Source organism: Solanum lycopersicum, chromosome 9 (assembly GCF_036512215.1).
Source record: "Solanum lycopersicum chromosome 9, SLM_r2.1".
In the NCBI taxonomy this organism is placed as follows: domain Eukaryota; kingdom Viridiplantae; phylum Streptophyta; class Magnoliopsida; order Solanales; family Solanaceae; genus Solanum; species Solanum lycopersicum.
This window is the reverse complement of record NC_090808.1, coordinates 18,147,794-18,168,166: the sequence shown is the minus strand read 5'-3', so window position 1 is coordinate 18,168,166 and position 20,373 is coordinate 18,147,794. Positions and strand designations below refer to the sequence as shown.

General features: G+C 30.7%; 1 pseudogene; it reads right to left on the bottom strand.

The window, feature by feature from the left end:
- Positions 1-1,689: 1,689 nt before the first annotated feature.
- LOC101247055 (MLO-like protein 1) lies at positions 1,690-6,259 on the bottom strand (annotated as a pseudogene).
- Between the last annotated feature and the right edge of the window lie 14,114 nt (positions 6,260-20,373).

The following is a 20,373-nucleotide window of genomic DNA, read 5'->3' as shown; positions in this document are numbered from 1 at the left end:
ACTATCCTTTTTCCAGCCACCCCAACCCCAACTTATTTTTCTTTCTTATCTACACCCTATTGTTATTTATCTTCATTTTTCCTTCACATCTTTCTTCTTCCCCCCACCCATCCCTATTTTTTCCTCTTCAATCATCACTTTCCCTCTTTTTCCCCTCCCATACCTGAATTTTTATCTTTCTGTCTTTCCTTGCTCCTTTTCAACTTCTTTCTTGTTTGTTTTTTTTTTTTGTTATCCTAAATAAAAAATAAAATTGAGAATTTTTTTTGAACATAATAAGGAAAGAAAAATCAGAAATTAGTGGAATTGTTGATATCTCTAATGAGTAACTTGACCTCTTTTGGTGTCAAAATCATTCTTGTATTTCTAAGCAATTTGGGGTGTGAAATAGTAGTTAGCATTGGATTATGAAAAGTTTGGTTAGACCCGGTTGTTAGGTGGCATGCTTGTTGTTATTGTGGTTGTTAGATGACTTTGGTTGTTATTACTTGATCTCGTCGGTAAAAATGGCGATGACGCTGGCAAAAATGGACGCCTCCGTCAAAAATGGAGACGACGCAATGGCTCCATCGATTTCTCTGGCATCGACGAGATCCTCTACCTTGTTCCGACACGTTTGAATTTCTATCCATGACGGAAAATCGGAAATGTTATATTAGAATTTATAATTGGATTCTAATGGATTTTATGACGCCGGCTTGGTGGTGAAATAGTGAAAATAGGGAGGATTAGAAATGTCAATAAAAAATTAAAATGACACTAGCGTGGAGTGAAGTAGTTTCATGAATTCATCAGATTGCTGGATTGTGAAAAAATTGAAGAAGAAAAAAATGGGGATATGGAGATGGTGGAGTTTTAACAGTGATGGTGGGTTAGGGAAGGTGGAGGAAAGGTGTACAACAATAATAATTTAATTTTATTTGAATAGATTTTTTTAAATTTGTTTTTTATTTAATATTTTTACTAATAATTAAAAAATTATTATGAAGAAAATTATGACTTGACATTAATATATATGACATGGATATAATATGTCATTTATGTAAGCGAGAGTGAGATACAGACATAGTCAGAGGGATTTAAAAATCTCATTTTGGTAAAGCTTAGGGGTCCAGATGACAAAAAATCTAAGTAAAAGAGTCCATAATACAATCCGATACAAGTACGAGAGTCTACCAGACTATTCTGCCATAATTATAATTGATTGAGTAAAAAAAGGAAATCAAATATTCCAATATTGCTTTGAATCCCTTAAATTTATGGCATTATTAAATATCCTTAATGTTATCTGTTTCTTATGGTATTAAAAAAAACTTTTTTAAGTATTATTATAAAAATCTATTTTTTAAATAAAATGTTATAACCTGAAACTTTTTATTGTTACAACTTTGAAAATTTTATTCTGTTGCTATAAGTTGAAAATATTATACTAATAAATATCATCTATGCAAATAGGGGAAGATAATCAAAAGGCTTGTACATTTAATTAATAGAACAGTACAATTTCTACAAAAATTCTGCGATCCTATTACTATATAATCAATTGCGAGTGATTATGACAAACATGTATTATTTCTCTTCAAGCATATTTTGGGTCTAACCACGGGAGATACAAGAAAAAGTAAAATATCATTATTTTGAATAGCAAAGAAGTTACAAAATTAATGTATAGTAAATGCATAGCAGATGTTTGCTAAAATTTCCATCCATTAAAATATGAAGAGAAGTTTGTAGGTCTTACATTGAATATCCCTCTTCGAATATGGTTCCTCAGAAGAGTTGAAAAAAATATTTTATAAATTTAATATAAGGTTTTAATTACGACGACTATAGTTGATTATAATTGTGTTCCCAATTAAGATGGGTTGTTTCCTTCTGGTTGATTGCTGACATCTGTAATCTTACTGTAGAACCCTCAGTTGAAGTTCCAGCATCTGTAGCAGCCTTGAGTCCCCTCTTCATTTTCGCTTTCAAAGCCCAACCAAGAAGACCAACTTGAATGGGCTCATCAAATATTGACTTCTTGAAATGGGTACCCATCTGTAATTCAGATTTAATTTGAATCTTCATATCAACCTACTCAACAAACCATGTCTGTTTAAAATACTAACCTGTGTAACAAGAGCATAAAGTGGCAACGTGCTATAGCTTCATAACACTTGAATTATTACCCTGGAAAAACACAATCACATCATCATCAAACACACGTTTTCTCCTACATTTGCGCATACCAAACTGGCCACTGGACTTTACCCTATAACAAGTCGTGGAACAATGAAACCAACTTGTCCCATTATGCAAGAATCAAACCCATATTGCACCTATTGACACAACGACAAAACTACCTAAATTAGGAGTAGATAAGTAAGCTTAGTGAAAATCATAGTATAGTATAATAACTTTAGCTTACCAATATCCTGAAAAAAGAATGCTATCTCAAAAGCATTTTGGAAGAGGATAAAGTGTATCAAGACAAGGACAATTTGAGGGCGCTTGAACCAGAAGTGATCATCAGAAGGTTGGACCACCAATTCACCTTCTATCGCGACATGTTTCTCTGCTACCTCATGAGCTAACTGTATAATTACATGCTCCAACTTCGTGCCAACCGCAATCAGAAGCTGATATAAACCAAAAAAAAAGAAGTTTAAGTGGAAGAAGATGAGGTTGTTGCTAAAGGAGCCTCGTGTTTAAAAAAAATATTAAGAGTAATTAAGAAAGAAAAGTAATTGAATGTGTGAGAAAGGAAACACCCACATTCAACATGCATCTTAACTCATGAGAAGGTTGATAGGAATCTAGAAATGCTCCAGGCTACCCTTAAATTAAATGACTTTTAAATAGAATGGTACACTTTTGTGGACTTTCTTTTTTACTAAATAAGTGGGATCCAACATAGTTAAAATATTGATTCTGCCACTAAACATTTGACAAATAAAGAAACGTGTCATTTTTTTGGCGACAAACTAAACAGAAAAAGTGTGTCACATAAACTGGGACAGAGGGAGTGATTGTTTTGTTTGAATGGCTATTCTTAAAATTTGAATTAGATCTAGCAGAAGGCTTAGTAAAGATACAACTCACATCAAAAGGAATGAACGCAATCCAGAAGTATGTATGCCAACCTGGAGAGTATAAAATGAATTAATCAGCTTTCATATATAAACCACTACCAAATGACCAAACTGAAAAATCAATGAAACTTGTAAAATATCAAAGCCAAGTGAAAGTTATGCAGGAAACACTGTTAAAAGCAGTGTCTGAATAAATCATCTAAAAGAGTGCTGAAAAATGAAAATAGTAACACAAAACCAACAGAATTCTAACACGTGGCTTTATTGAATCATAACTTGGGGATGCATAAGGAGATGTTATCAAATTACAACTATAGCATGTACAACACTAAGATTGCTGGTAGCCAATTATTACTTGCCAAGACAACCCTTTTTCATTTGTTCTGCATAAGTATACCATTGAAACATTTCAAAGCAGCTGCAAGGTAAAAATGACTATTCCAAGTTTGAGTTGGCATACCATTAACATTCAGAAACAAGAAGAGGACAACAAATACCCAGAGATACTAACTGCAAAAAAAAACACAGGAAAATGGCAACAAGTAAGAAAAACACCGCAAATTCTTCCCGGTGGGATGGGCTCCTTATCCCTCACCTTCTTCAAACTCCGATTCATATTTCTCATAGAGAAATCTCCGATGTGGCAGAGGAGGTAAGGAGAATGGACACTAACCTGATACCAACGACAGTCTTAAAATCATCTTCCAGAGCACGAATCATGTACTTGTGAAAATTAAATTTTGGGTTTTGTTTGCAATGTGTCTGCCAAAGAGAAGAAACTTAATACTAAATGAGCAATTAAACACCTAAAGATGGGAAAACACTAAACAATTATCTCAGACAAGTAACGTAGTGAAGTTACCATAATGAACCCCAAACACAGAGTAGCATAATCTAACTTGCTGACAGAACCATAAAATTGCTTAAAGAAAGAGTGCTGCAAGTTTTGTGGAAACCAAATAAAAGTATGAGATGCTTATGTTAATGTAAAGGCACTATAAAACCACGTGATTACTCTACTATAAATTCCCCATTTCTACATTTTCTGTCTTACTCATAAATAAATTGATGTTTGTTCAGCATGTTTTTCAAATTTTTGTTAGTGCCAACTTATCATATTTGTTGAGAATAAGAACTAGTACTTGCTTGTATAGAATTCTCAGGTAACAGGGCCCTAACACAACAGTAAATAAAACTTGCTAATAATATAAATTCTTTCAACGCACTTAAGTAGTGAACCATATATTAGCTAAACTAGATATATGATGGAGTTACTGGAGACAGGATCCAACATTTGCCTTTCTCACAACATAAACGGATAAAAGAAAGTGATCATATATGTCCATCACATATTCCCCTGTCATTTGAAAGCGTATGCACCTTCCCCATCTTTAATAGCTTAAATTTAATGATCTTTCTTTTCTTTCCACATAAATGTGTTGTAAGAGCAGTTCCCAAGGTAAGTTTTACCATACATAGGAGAAATATATGATGGGGAAAGAATGATTGCTTATTGAGGAAAGAAACTGCTTACCAACCAACCAAAAATGGCTGAGCATTTGCCCATACCCACAAATCGATCCCTGATGAAATCGTGTTGCTGGACATGTGTAACCCGTGGTTTTAAAACTGCAAAAGAAAGCATCAAACTATTTTAGTTTTAAGATCAGCTTGATCTAGATATAATGCATGAGGGGAGTAACTCCATATTGCTTCTTACTTATCTTTCCTCTCATTGGTTGCAGTATGAGAACAGTTCACTACCTTAAAGACTTGGTTAAGATAGTAACTAGTTTTATAGGGAGCACATTAACTACAGGGACGACATAAACTTTTATATCGGCCATTTAATTTCTTTCATCTTTGATTATTATCATTTCGAACCGTGTAAAGCGGTTCCCAATTGTTATGTAAAATTAAAGTTTTCCACATAAGCTTTTCATTAGGTCATTTACTTTATTTCTTCTTTGCTAATCGTCATTTAGAACAGTGTTAAGCGGCTCCAATTATCATGTAAAATTAAGCTCCTTATAGAGAAAATAAATCAAATTATATCTGTTTTTTTGGCGATATGGATCAAAGAGTTTGATAAAAGACCTCACAGGTAATCAATCATACATACCTTGTGCAGTCTCATAATTAGCTTTTGCAATACTGTCCTCACAGTGCTTCCGTTGACGTATCTGAACCATCAGTAAATTACAAACACTCAATTCAAACAACAAACAAAGTTGAAGAGAAGAAACGAGGAACAAGTTAATAAAGTAGAGACCTTGGCTCCTCCAAATACAATAGTCAGAAGAGAGAAAGTCACGTGAACAATTGCAAGGACAAAGATGAAAATGTGAAGGTGATGCAAGGCTTCAAGAGAGAGTAATGGTACCTTATGCTGAAACAAAAAAAAAAGGAATAATGATATTAGAAGTCAGTATGTAGTGAAGTAGAGTAATCTAACTAACGAAAAATGACGAGAATGAGATACTGGAATTCAACTCAAGAGTCAGGATACTTAAGAAAATAATTCAAGTAAAACAAATTGATTACTTTAGCAATGCAATCGCCAACAACTGCTTCTTCTTCAGCTAACAGACGGCGAAGATGTTGTGACTCATGAGATAATGAACAAGGTAGCAAGTGCAAGACCACATGGTTAGGCACACAAATCTTGATTATGCTACTTTGAAGAACCGTCAGTAAAAGGGATATAAACCCCAAAAGCATCAACTCTGCATATTCAACATTACAAATTAATTATAACTAGAATTAAAAATTTACAGATCTTGGTATGGACCTTCTTTAACTTTCTGTAGCGCTTCATATAAAGGCTTCTGATTCTTCTTCTTCAGATACTGTGAAGAGATAGTATGTGAGTTGAATATGAAATTGAATTAAAAAAAGAATAATTTATATACATACCTTTCCAGTATAATGGACGAGACGCTCAACGGCAAGAGAAATGGCAGCGATGACGGTGCAGACGGTGGCCACCACCCAAGTAGGGGTAAATTCCAATGTTGACCCTTCTGCTTCTCCTTCTCCGCCACTCATTTCTCTTCCCTTTAATCTACCTAAATTCAAAACTCTTCTTCTTCTTCACAAATGTAACTCAAAAATGAACTTTTTCTTTCTTTTCTTTTCTTTATAAACAATATTTAAGATTATGACAATTTTCTTTGTTGAATAGTTATATATTACTTTATATATACTAATTTCTATTATATAGAAGAGTAGAAGAGTAAAGTGGGAGGACCACGATCCGCCGCAACTTGTCTTTCTTGTGTGGTATCATACCTGATGGAATGATTGTTTTCCCTTGTCTCTGCGAAAGAACTCCCTTGTTTCATCGGTGCAGCTGATATTTGGTGAGAAAACTCCTTGCTTGTCGATAAGAGGAAATAAGCAATTGTAGTAAGCGACCAAGGGTGAAAATTAATTTCAAGCTAACAAAAATTTATTAAGAAAGATAATTAATAATTCTAGAAACTGTTATAAATACATTGAATTAAGTGGATAGTCCATAAGGTTGGTACATGAACAACCATTCATATTCACTAGGTGACATGAACCTTTTTGGATAAGAATGTATCTATTTATTATGATACTTAATATGGTAACCTTTTGAGTGATTTCTCACTCTATAAATAGGATTGTTCATTCACTATTGTAATATATACATATGAGATTTGCATACACTTGAATAAGAAGAAAATTTCCCTTCTTCTATCTATCTCTCTTGTCTTCTTCTCTTTATGATTATATTCTTATGAGCTTGATTTTATAACACGTTATCAGCACGAGTCTCTAGCCAATTAAGATTGAGTTTTACTTTTTCTTTAACTCATGTTTTGGTTGATCTCGTTATGAAGATTAAAGTATTATATGCATAAAATCAGGTATGTATTTTCTAGAATATTTTTATGATTTTGAATAAAATAGTATTCAGTCACTAACAATTATCAGGAACCAAAGACATATACTACTATTGGTTGAATATGACATGCTATACAAAATTTCTTAAATAGAAGAAGGTATAAAATTTTAATAGCATGAATTTGAATGTTATTTTGATTGTTTTGAAAGACTCAAAGGATGAGTCATGTTGTACTTCGATTTATTATACCGTTGGTTAAGGGTAAGACGATGAATTCAAGTTTCATCGCACCAAAAGGGTAAGACATCAGGTTAAAGTCCGGATGCACCATAATGAAAAATATTTGAGGATAAGACGATAGATTCAAGTTCTATCGCACCAAAAGGGTAAGACATCAATTTGAGATTTGATGCACCGTGATTGGGTTCAAGTCCCATAGAATTATGGCGTAAAACGCCTTATATGGATAAGACATTGAGTTTGAGTCAATGCACCATAATGATGATATAATGATGACTAGGCTTTGATGAAAAGTCTTGAAATTCGTTCTATTGAATTTGCTTCATTCCTTGAAAAGAATGTGGTAGCAACATGTAATAAATCTGAAATCCGCCTGTTAACTTGCTCCATTCAATCATATGAATGTGGTAGCAGTGAATGTTAGTCTGAAAGATGACAAATGATTAATGATATGAATAAGGGCGTGGAGGGACATAATTATAATAGTCATCATTGTGGTAATGATAAAAGGAAGAACACTATAAGTTCTTCAAATAGTCCTTCAAAATGTGAAGGCAATTTAAATAAATATGTGAACTTAAAGTTCAAGGGATAATTCAGTTGCATAATGTTGCAAATCAGTTGCCAGAGGAATGCACTGACCCTATGATATAATTCAGCTGTGAATGCTTCAATGTGAAGTCCTTGAAGGATAGAGTCTATGATACGCCGAAAGCGTAATAGACCAATTGATTCCAAATATAAAATTCCTTAAAGAAGGAAGGAGCAAATGATCAATATGGTCATGATAATGAGGCAAGTGCTATAAAAGAGCACATTGACATAACACTTCATAAAATCTTGAAAAAGGTTCAGGTACCTGAAATAATAAAAAATGAAGAGATCTCGATAAGTTATGTCTTGTTGGAATCGATATCAAATAACCGTCAACGGTATCTTTGATATGAGGTAGCGCTCAATGATATAAATTGTGACGAGGATCTTGAATTCAAATCTGTCATATAGTGTGGACAGATAAATGGTTGGCCAAGTAAAATGCACAATTCAAGTATATTTTGTTTCACTTAGAAAAGTGACATTTTGGACTGGTAGTCCATAAATCAAGGTATAATGTCAGTGGGGTACAAATAAATTATTATGCGATAGTATAACCGTAAGATATCAAATACGGTTTGTGCCTTGGGGCATAAAGGTTTATCGCAAAAATCCTGACATTATTGGAGATGTTTTCTCCTTTGGTGGATGCAATGAGGTTTGTTTTGATCTGGCAACATATGAAAAATTTGAGTGCATGTAATGAAAAATTGTAATGAAGGTTATATGAAAATCCTTGAAACAATCCAGGTGTCTGAAGCATATAAATGTTTGAAAGAAACTTATCCAATAAAGCTTCAAGAATCCTTATATGGATTGAAATAGTCAAGGAAGAAAAAGGTACAAAAGAATGACCCTAATTGTCCTTGTATTTTTATGAAAAGGTCTTGGTAAGACAAAATTTTGTCTTGACCTACAGATTGTTAATTTGACAAATAAAATATTTGTCTAACAGACAACAGTGCACATACACTGAAAATTTTTGATGCAATTTTATGTGGATATATCGCATTCATTGAGTACCCCAATGATTATGAGATCACTTGACATAAATGATGATTCAGTTTGATCTCAAAAGAAGGATAAGAGTTTCTTGGTGATGAAACTCTATCTTGGTGCAATCAGGGCACTAGTGCATCTTACTAACAATATTTGACTAGATATTTGTTTTGCAGTAAATTTACTGGCAAGATTCAGTTTCTCCCCGATAAAGGACATTGAAATGGTGTTGAACACATGATTGAATATCCTCAAAGGACCATAGTTATGGGCTTATTCTATTCCGAGGAATCCAAAACAAATTTGATTGGTTACGCAGATGCAGAATATTTATCTGATCCGCATAAAGTTCTATCTCAATCACGCTATGTGTTTGCATGTGGAGGCACAATAATATCCTGGGGATCAATGAAGCAAATGTTGCTCTGCAGAAATAAAAGTCCTTTATGAAGCAAGTCAAAAGCGCGTCTGGTTGAGATAAATGACACACCGTATTCAAGAAATGTGTGATTTTTCTTTAAAAAAAAGAATATACCAACCACAATGTACAAAGATTGGAGACATCATCACAAGAAATCAAGTGATGTTTTAATCAGGGGGAGTACAATACGCGTTGCACTCTTTTTCCCTTGATCGAGGTTTTTTCCCACTGGATTTTCCTGGCAAGGTTTTTAATGAGGCAACAAATGGTGCGTATCAAAAGATATGTGTACTCTTTTTCCTTCACTAGAATTTTTTCCCACAGGGTTTTTCCTAGTAAGGTTTTAACGAGACACATTATCTATGGACATCCAAGGGGGAGTGTTATAAATACATTGAATTAAGTGGATAGTCCATAAGGTTGGTACATGAACAACCATTCATATTCACTAGGTGACATGAACCTTTTTGGATAAGAATGTATCTATTTATTATGATACTTAATATGGTAACCTTTGGAGTGATTTCTCACTCTATAAATAGGATTGTTCATTCACTATTGTAATATATACATATGAGATTTGCATACACTTGAATAAGAAGAAAGTCTTATCTTCCATCTTACTCCTCTTGTCTTCATCTCTTTATATTTATATTGCCATGAGCTTGATTTTATAACAGAAACATCTTTTTATATATTAAGTGAATAATGATCAAGGGCAAAATGTAATTTCACGCTAAAAAAATATCAAGAATGATAATAAAAAAATTAAATAATTTTAGAAGCATCTTAAGTTATTATTATTACCATTAACTTATTTTATTATTACTTCACTTTCTTTTCTTTTATGAGTTATTATGATATCTATTTTATTATTACTCTATTTTACTATTACTTTAATTTAATTTTTAATATTTTTTTATTCATCGTGCTTGTAAAAATGCCTACTTTTATATAAAAATTTATCATGAATTAATTATTTTCATCTTTATTTTGGCTCTAATAATATACTTGAAAATAAATAAGTGTGATCAAATTAATAATATATATTTGATTGAAATTAAAGAAAAAGATGTTGAAAAGTAAATTTACAAATAAAAATGAATAGGATGATATATTTGTATTAAAGACGACTAAAATGTAATTTTATTCTAACAAAAATCTAACAAGAATAAATAGTTCTAGAAACATCTTTATATATACGAAGTGATTGATGATCAAAGGTAAATATGTAATTTCATGCAAGCAAAAATATACCACGAAAGATAACAACAAAATTAAATTGTTCTAGAAACATATTTAGTTATTATTATTAGTATTACTTCACTTTTGTATTTTCTTCATTTTTTATGAGTTATTGTAATATCTGTTTATTATATGAAAGTAAATAAATAATGATTACGCTTAGCTCTTAATAATTATATATCAAGTATATTATTAAGTGGAATCAATCAAAATTAAAATTAGAATTTATATGCATATTTAAATTTTGTGTATTGAAATATTTTTAATTTTCTGATTTTAAATATGCTATATAAAAAAATAATTCAGAAGTTAATTTTCTTTTCGAAATAAAATAAAACAATAAATTCATATAAATAAAAAAGGAGGGATACATATATCTACTACTATATAGAAGAGTGAAGCGAGAGGACGACCAAGGGCGAAAATGAAATTTCAAGCTAACAAAAATCTTTTAAGAAAGATAATTAATAATTCTAGAAACATCTTTTTATAAATTAAGTGAATAATGATCAAGGGCAAAATGTAATTTCACGCTAAAAAAATATCAAGAATGATAATAAAAAAATTAAATAATTTTAGAAGCATCTTAAGTTATTGTTGTTACCATTAACTTATTTTGTTATTACTTCACTTTCTTTTCTTTTATGAGTTATTATGATATCTATTTTATTATTACTCTATTTTACTATTACTTTAATTTAATTTTTAATGTTTTTTTATTCATCGTGCTTGTAAAATGCCTACTTTTATATAAAAATTTATCATGAATTAATTATTTTCATCTTTATTTTGGCTCTAATAATATACTTGAAAATAAATAAGTGTGATCAAATTAATAATATATATTTGATTGAAATTAAAGAAAAAGATGTTGAAAAGTAACTTTACAAATAAAAATGAATAGGATGATATATTTGTATTAAAGACGACTAAAATGTAATTTTATTCTAACAAAAATCTAACAAGAATAAATAGTTCTAGAAAGATCTTTATATATATATATATATATATATATATATATATGAAGTGAATAATGATCAAAGGTAAAAATGTAATTTCATGCAAGCAAAAATATACCACGAATGATAACAACAAAATTAAATAGTTCTAGAAACATATTTAGTTATTATTTTATTATTGCCTTACTTTTGTATTTTCTTCATTTTTTATGAGTTATTGTGATATTTGTTTATTATATGAAAGTAAATAAATAATGATTACGCTTAGCTCTTAATAATTATATATCAAGTATAATATTAGGTGGAATCAATCAAAATTAAAATTAGAATTTATATGTATATTTAAATTTTGTGTATTGAAATATTTTTAATTTTCTGATTTTAAATATGCTATATAAAAAAATTAAAATTCAGAAGTTAATTTTCTTTTCCAAATAAAATAAAACAATAAGTTCATATAAATCGAAAACGAGGGATTCATATATTAAAAATGAAATGTACATGTGTTATTATTGAAATGAGCTTTCATATATTTATTTTTAAGAAAATTGTTTGGCTTCTTTCTATTAATTTGTGCATATATGTGCAGCTTTAAAGATTTGAACATTTTAATATAGAAATATAATGATTTGAAAACTTTAATTTCTTCATTTTAACTTCTAATATGTTATGTATTAGAAAATTACATATAAAAGAACCAAAAAACAAAATGTAAAATTTAAGATATTTTTAGAAAACATAGTTAAAAAAACATTATAAAATTTGATTGAGTCCCTTATTTTTGTTGAAACAAAAAAAAAGTTGCATATATTGTTTGAAAATAACGTAAGAACTGAAAAGTACTATGAATCACAGTAAAATGACAACTAAAAATATGTGAGAATCATATAAGAAATTTCGTTGACTTTTCTAATATCACTTGTATCATATAAAATAAAACAGATATAGTAACATATATTATTTGAAAATGACACAAAAGGTACATAAATTCATAATTTGAAATATTTTTTTAAAAAAATACATTTAAAAAATTTAGTTCACTTTTTCAAATTTAATTTATTCGCAGACACCTGATATCTAATAATATAAAGAAGAGTCTACGAAGCAACTGTTCGTCAACATGCTTGCTTTCTAGACAAGGATAATTTGGTAAGTTACTCCCTAATCTGCTTTTACTTTTTTGTGATTGTTTATACAATTTGATTTGGGAGTTGTTCGTTTAATGATTTGTTTTCTATAATTCCTTTTCTGTACTTTTGTTGATAATGCAATGTTTTTAAAAGTTTATTTGTCCCTTCTTTTGTATCTTTTTACAACAAAACTATTGCTATATATTGGTATATATCGAAATCTGAGCCTTTTCAATACCTAAAACTCATAAAATGCTAATGTTAGGAGTTACTCTGGCCCACACGTCTCATCAGTAATATTTGAAAGGAAAAATTACGTGGGATGGCAAACATTCCTGTGTAATTAGTTAATAAGGGTATAGTTTAATTTATTTATGGTTAGTAAATACTGTTTCAGTATTTTTGCCATAATTAATGGGATTCACTACCTATTTGTATATTGGATAAAAATAGTCATTCAAAGATTTTTATATAATTTTATTCAAAATCAAGTTTATCTCTCCTATTTTGATTCCATATCTTTTCCTAAAATTACTCTTCCCTTCTAATTTGAATTTCCATTGGGGAGATTTTGACCTTCATGTTCTTCCACTTTTCCCAGGTAACCGCCAAATTCATGGCTTTCAATATTTTTCTTCTTGATTCCTTCTACAACAATTGTATATGTAGTATGATTGTTAGTTTTTTCATTTTTTAAAAAAATCTTTATTACTTATTATATTACAAGTCTTTCAAAATCAGAATGGATGATTTCTCTTCATCTATGAGGATTACGAGAGATATGTCATTTCATGTCAATGTTGTTGATAATCTACCTTCGTTTCAAATGGGTTAACTCAGGATTTTGGGGTCAATATAGGGTCTATGACAAAACATAAACAAGTTTAAGTTGAACAATCTATTGAAGAATTGAAATCCATGAACAAAAAATATCCCAATGGCAATTCATAAAGTCATCAACAACGCGAAATCTAGCGGCATTAAGATTGTTGAAGGTGAAAGTAAGAGAAAAGCCATAAACATTGATTCAGAGGAGATTGAATCTGCCTCATCAAAATTGGACAAATCTGAAGAATATTGGGAACATGAGGTAGTGTATATACAAATTACAAAGTTATGTATATAGTGGGTTGTATATTAAGGTAATATATACAAAGTATTATGAAACAGTTCTTAATTGTATATTCTATTAGTTGTATATCAATTACTAATGTTAGGTATATAGTTGGTTGTATATTAATGTAACATATACAAATTCTTATGAGGCAATATCTATTTGTATACAATTATTTAATTTTGTATAATTTTTTGTTAAATTCACTTTATAATACATATACAAAATCATAATACATTATACAAATTCGTCGATATATACAAAAAATTATGAACCTTAATAAAATATTGTATATATAAACGTCACACACTCAAATGTAGAAAAAAATTTCTAGCTTACTATATATACAATTAACAAATGATTATATATATATATATATATATATATATATATATAAGAAAAAATAGGAATATAATAAAATATTGTATACAAACAGATTACCTAAAAAAATAAATTAAAACATACATATTATGATGGTCATATGCAATTTAAAAGATAAAATCATTTACACACAAATATTGTATAAAAATTACATACAATTTCTCAAATATATACAATATAATTAATATATATATATATATATATATATATATATATATATATATATATATATATATATATATAATTGAGAAAATATTTGATTTTGAACTGGTATTGTCTTTCTATTGCTTTAGAATTTTTTTTTTTGAAAAATATTTGATTTTGAATGTTTTGCTTAAATCATGGGATTATGTGAATTTATTGTTAACATCTTTTGTGCTACTATTACCATTTATCAAAAAAATATTTTTTTGTATAAATATAATTTAAAAAAATGTTTTATACAAATTTTGAGTCACCTAACAAACTAACCTATACTAATGGAATGTAATTATGTAAACTATATCCACGAAATGTAATTTCATAAAATCCGCTTGCCATATATAGAATTTTCCCTATTTAAAATTAATTTGTAGTTATTTTAGGCTTTCTATATTATTGTGTTTGAGATCATGCATGATAAAATTAACTAATAAAATTTAATATTTCATATGTCATTTCATTAATAAGGCTAAAATTTAAATGATTATATGAATCTTCATACACTCGACATTCCATTAATGTCACATAAATTAGGATAGAAAAATAATATTTATATTCTGAAAATCCTTTTTATGATATTGTTGATGCAATATCACATTTGAAACGTGAAAGTAGTAAGTGACTTTTCCAATATGTCCTCATCTTTTATTGTCTCCCGATATAATTTCAAATACAGCAAAGTTGTATTCAATTACGGTCTTAAAATTTTGAAATCGTAAATGCATTCACTCATAACGAGAAATCGAGATAAAGAGAGAATATTATATAAAACACATCAAATATTATAAATCACAATAATTAATAACTTATATATAAAAAAAATTTAAAAAAATTAATTGACTTAACTTTTAAAATTTCATTTTTATTACATAAAATCAACACAAAGTAATATATTATGTGAAAATTACGTAAAAATACTATAAAATAAAATAATTAACAAAAAGTGTAATATATATTGGGTCCCGTAACTACCGTTTGAATTTGTGTTTATGTGAAAATTACGTAAAAAATATTATAAACCACAATAATTAACGAAAAGTGTAATAGATATTGAATCCCGTGGTGGCACGGGGTCCATATCTAGTAGTATATGACATGTCTAATGGTCTTTTACAAAATTAGCAAATCCAACTTTTATTTTGAAAATTAAAATTAAAGCTTTCCATAAGACTAAAAATAAATAAATTTAACATCCTTTTTTTTTCTTTTCGAGTTCAACACAAAAAAAATGAACATTGGTTATTTAAATAATAATATTTGGATGTTGGATACAGTAATTAATAATTTTTTTGTTTACGTTTAGCGAGCGTGTAAAAAAAAACAAATTAGTTAGTATTCAACAAAAACATTACCTACTTTATAATTCTACTTCTCTATTTATATCAAAATATTTGTCACTATTTTTTCTTTTTATTAGTCAAATAATATCAAACTTCAACCAATATTTTAACATTATTTTTCATCATATTGATAAAGAGAAATTTGTAAATTCATGCTACTTCTAATATATTTTTGGAATATCTATTATTTAATTTCAAAATATATAGAGTATAAATTTAATATATGAAAGGCTTAAGTCATCTATAGCCACTTAAAGTTGTCCACATATTTCATTTAGGCACCTTATCTTAGACTTGTTTCAATTGAACACCTTTTTTAGTTTAAAAAAATACCTATCGAACATATTGACAATCAACTAAAAATAAAGATGGTGTGTCATACACTCGCGGCTGACATGACATGGTAGCTAATAAAAAAGAGACATCTGACATTGGGCCCAGAAAAACACAATTAAATAAATAAAAACTATTTTTTGAGAAAAAAAAAATTAAAAAAGAGCAACCTTCCCTTTTCTTCTTCTTCTTCTTCCTAGAACCACTCCCACCCAACCCCAACTTTAAATTCCACATTTTTTTTACCAAAAGACACAAAATCGAATCACGTTTCGAATAACCATTTTCACTTTGACGTTTTTCCTTTTAATTTGAAATTATATGTTTTTTTTTCGATCAACCCACCTACCCCTCTCCTTGAATCTAATTCAATATTGGAAATGATATTTATTCCAATCACACTTTTTCTTAATCATTAATTAAGATTTGTTAAAATTGAAAAATAATAATAACAAGTTTTTGTCCAAAAAAAATCTATTCATATCTTTTTTCATCATAATTAATAGGACTTCGTCAAGATATTTGAAACTTAAATCAACATAAGAAAGAAAAAGGAAAAGCAGAAGAAGAAGAACGATAGAGGGTGAGAGAAAGAGAGAGGTGGAGGTGGTGGTGTGTAGCGTATGTAAAAAGATTATGAAAATGGTGGAAGAATAGTTGCAGCAATATTGGGGAAGAAGATGTATGTTTCTTCTTCTTTTTTTTTTTTAATTTTTTAAAAAAATTAAATTAGGTGTAAAAGTTAATGAAAAAAAAAAAATATTATTTTTCATAACTTAACGCGCTCAAAGAGAGTGCACTACACATTTTTTGCCATGTCAGCGTTTTGTGTTTAATGGAAATGATTTTTGAACAAATAAGGTGTTCAATCGACATATGAATGAGTTAAGGTGTCTAAGTGAATTTTGCGGACAACTTTAAGTGGCTGCACATGACTTAAGCCTATATGAAAATTAGTTGAACCAAAAACAAAACAAAATAAATATTTTGAATCAAAGGGAGTGTCTATATACTCGTCTACTTTTTCTTTTTAGGTATCCGTAATTATTATATGTCCATTTTAACAAATCAAGAAAGAATAAAAAATTCTCTATTATATCCTCAATTTATTATTTTGAGAACTTTTTGAAAATTTTAATTTTTAATTCATCAATTTCATAATTAATAAAGGTAAAATGATAAGCTCACTATATCAATTATAATTTTCTTAGAAGAGTGTGAATTTAAAAGCAAATAAATAATTAATAATATATGGATTAAAAGTAGAAAATTCAAATACGAAATCTAAATTATATATTACGCACTCATTTAAAAGAAGTAACTTCAATTACTAGTATTAAATTATATGTCCCATTTTGAGATAGGCGTAAATAATTAGTTTACCTCCTATAAGTTTTGCTAGTGAAAACGTGGCTCCAATCACAACTCAGTTGTTAAAGCATTAATTCCTATATATGTCACGATCCAAAACGTGTCGTGAGTGGCACCCACATTTATCCTCCTATGTGAGCGAACCAACCAATCTAAACCCCAACGTTTCAAACATAATAAATAGAAAACAATGCGGAAGACTTAAACTCATTAATGAAAATCAATTGAATAACTTCTAAAAACTCAACAACTATTATTATCCCCAAAATCTGGAAGTCATCATCACAAGAACATCTATGATCAAATTACTAAACTAAGAGTATTCTAAGAAGCTAAAATAAATAAAAAGCTAGTCCATGCCGGAAGTTCAAGGCATCAAGACATGAAGAGGAAGACCCGGTCCAAGCTAGAAGCATTAGCTCACCTGAAATCCGGTGAAATGAAGACTGGCTAGAGTTGCGGTTGAGTTGAAGACGACAGTACGTTTGCTGCACTCCACAAATAACAAAGAAAGAAACATACAAGTAGGGGTCAGTACAAACACAAGAACTGAGTAGGTATCATCGGCCAACTCAAAATAGAAAATAGTATATATCAGATCATATCATAAATCAACTACAATACTCAATCTGTAGCAAAAACATGTACAAGAATCTTTGATAAATAACGTCAAGTACACTCATGAGGACTCAAGCCTCCATATCATACTCTTTGGGAAATAGGTTCATTAAATTGAGTATATTAGCATCTTTCAAGATTCATTATCTTTATTCCTCTCGTATCGGTACGTGACACTCCGATCCTCATCATACTATCCTGGTGTCGGAACGTGACACTCCGATCCCCTAATACTATGTGTCGGAACATGACACTCCGATCCCCTAATTCTGAGTGTCGGTTCGTGACACCCGATCCCTTAATTCTACGTGTCGGTTCGTGACACCCGATCCCCTAATTCTACGTGTCAGTTCGTGACACCCGATCCCCTAATTCTACGTGTCGGTTCGTGACACCCGATCCCCTAATTCTACGTGTCGGTTCGTGACACCCGATCCCCTAATTCTACATGTCGGTTCGTGACACCCGATCCACTAATATCATTCTATTAATTCATCAAGCCTTCTCTTATACCAAGGCATCATCATCTCATTACTTTAGTTCATCAAGCCTTCTTTTATACCAAGACATCATCATCTCATTACTTTAGTTCATCAAGCCTTCTTTTATATCAAGGCATCATCATTAAGAAGGGGTTTTCAAGATTTGGGATTCAATAGCTTAATCATGCTTATTTCATCACAATTATATAATCATATTCATGCAAGCATACAATTAAGCATATAGAAGACTTTACAACACAACCCAACACATATCATTCGCTATTAAGAGTTCACTACGAATAGTATAAAAACCATAACCTACCTCCACCGAAGAATTTTGATCAAGCAAGCAATTTCCCAAAGCTTTGTTCTTCTTCTCGTTTCTCCTCTTTCTCGTTTGATCGTTTTTCCCTCTCTTTCTGTTCTTTTCTTTTTCTTATTCAAACCCTCTTTCTTTTACCCCAATTAGTATATAATTAAGTATAAAAGGTGGTGAAGTAACCCATTAATTAATTCAAGTTTATCTCTTTTAACCCTCAAGTAGTTAAATTATTAACATTAACCCACTAAATTTATAATTATAGCAGGAATAGTCCAAAAAGTCCCTTAAAACATTTAAAGAAATCCAACCCCGCCTGGGATTACGCAGCCTGTGACGGTCCGTCCTGCTGCTCCGTCACAGAGTTCAGAGACTCCATTCTATTAAAGGGTCTGTGACGGTCCGTCGTGCCCACGACGGTCCGTCCTGCCATTCCGTTACGAAGTTCAGAGAGTCAATTTCAGTACCCAATTTACAGAATTCTAAGTATTTTGGAACGAGACACCCTCGACGGTCCGTCGTGCCCATGACGGTCCATCGTGGGTTCCGTCGTCTCAGCCAGTTTTTCCAGAAATAAAATCTGCTGCTCAAAATGACTAAACAGGTCGTTACAATAGATACCAATTTACCCATCGTTCGTCCCCGAACGATCACAAGAAGAAAAACAAGGGCGAACAGGAGTACCTGAATCTGTAAACAGATGTGGGTATCTTTCTTGCATGTCAGCCTCTTTCTCCCAAGTGGCTTCTTCGACTGGTCGATTCTTCCATTGAACTTTGATGGATGCAATCTCCCTTGACCTCGGCTTGCGGACTTCTCTATCTAAAATAGCAACAGGCTCCTCCTCATAAGACAAATTCTCATCAAGCAAAACTGAATCCCAACGGATAATGTAGTTTCAATCCCCATGGTATCTTTTCAACATAGACACATGAAATACCGGATGCACTCCGGACAGCCCTGGAGGCAAGGCTAACTCATAAGCCACCTCCCCTACTCGCTTAAGTACTTCAAAGGGACCAAGATACCTTGGGATTAGTTTACCTCTTTTACCAAACCGCATCACCCCTTTCATGAGCGAAACCTTCAGTAAGACTTGTTCACCCTCCATAAACTCCAAGTCTCTAACCTTTCGATCTGCATATTCCTTTTGCCTACTTTGCGCCGCTAAAAGCTTTTCTTGAATAGATTTCACTTTCTCTAATGAATCCCTCAAAAGGTCAGTACCCCAAGGTCTAACCTTAAATGCATCAAACCAACCAATGGGAGACCTACATCTCCTCCCATACAATGCTTCAAATGGGGCCATATCAATACTTGAGTGATAGCTATTGTTGTAGGAGAACTCTGCTAAGGGTAAGAAGCTATCCCAATGACCACCAAATTCTATCACACATGCGCAAAGCATATCCTCCAACACTTGAATCGTTCTCTCAGACTGACCATCGTTCTGAGGATGGAACGCAGTACTAAGGTCCAACCTAGTACCCAATTCCGCATGCAATGTTTTCCAAAACTTAGAAGTAAACTGCGTACCTCTATCTGATATAATGGAGAGTGGAACCCCATGCAATCGCACCACTTCCGAGATGTAAAGTTTGGCTAACTTCTCTGCATTGTAAGTCACCTTGACCGGAATGAAGTGAGCAGACTTAGTTAGCCTATCAACAATTACCCAAAT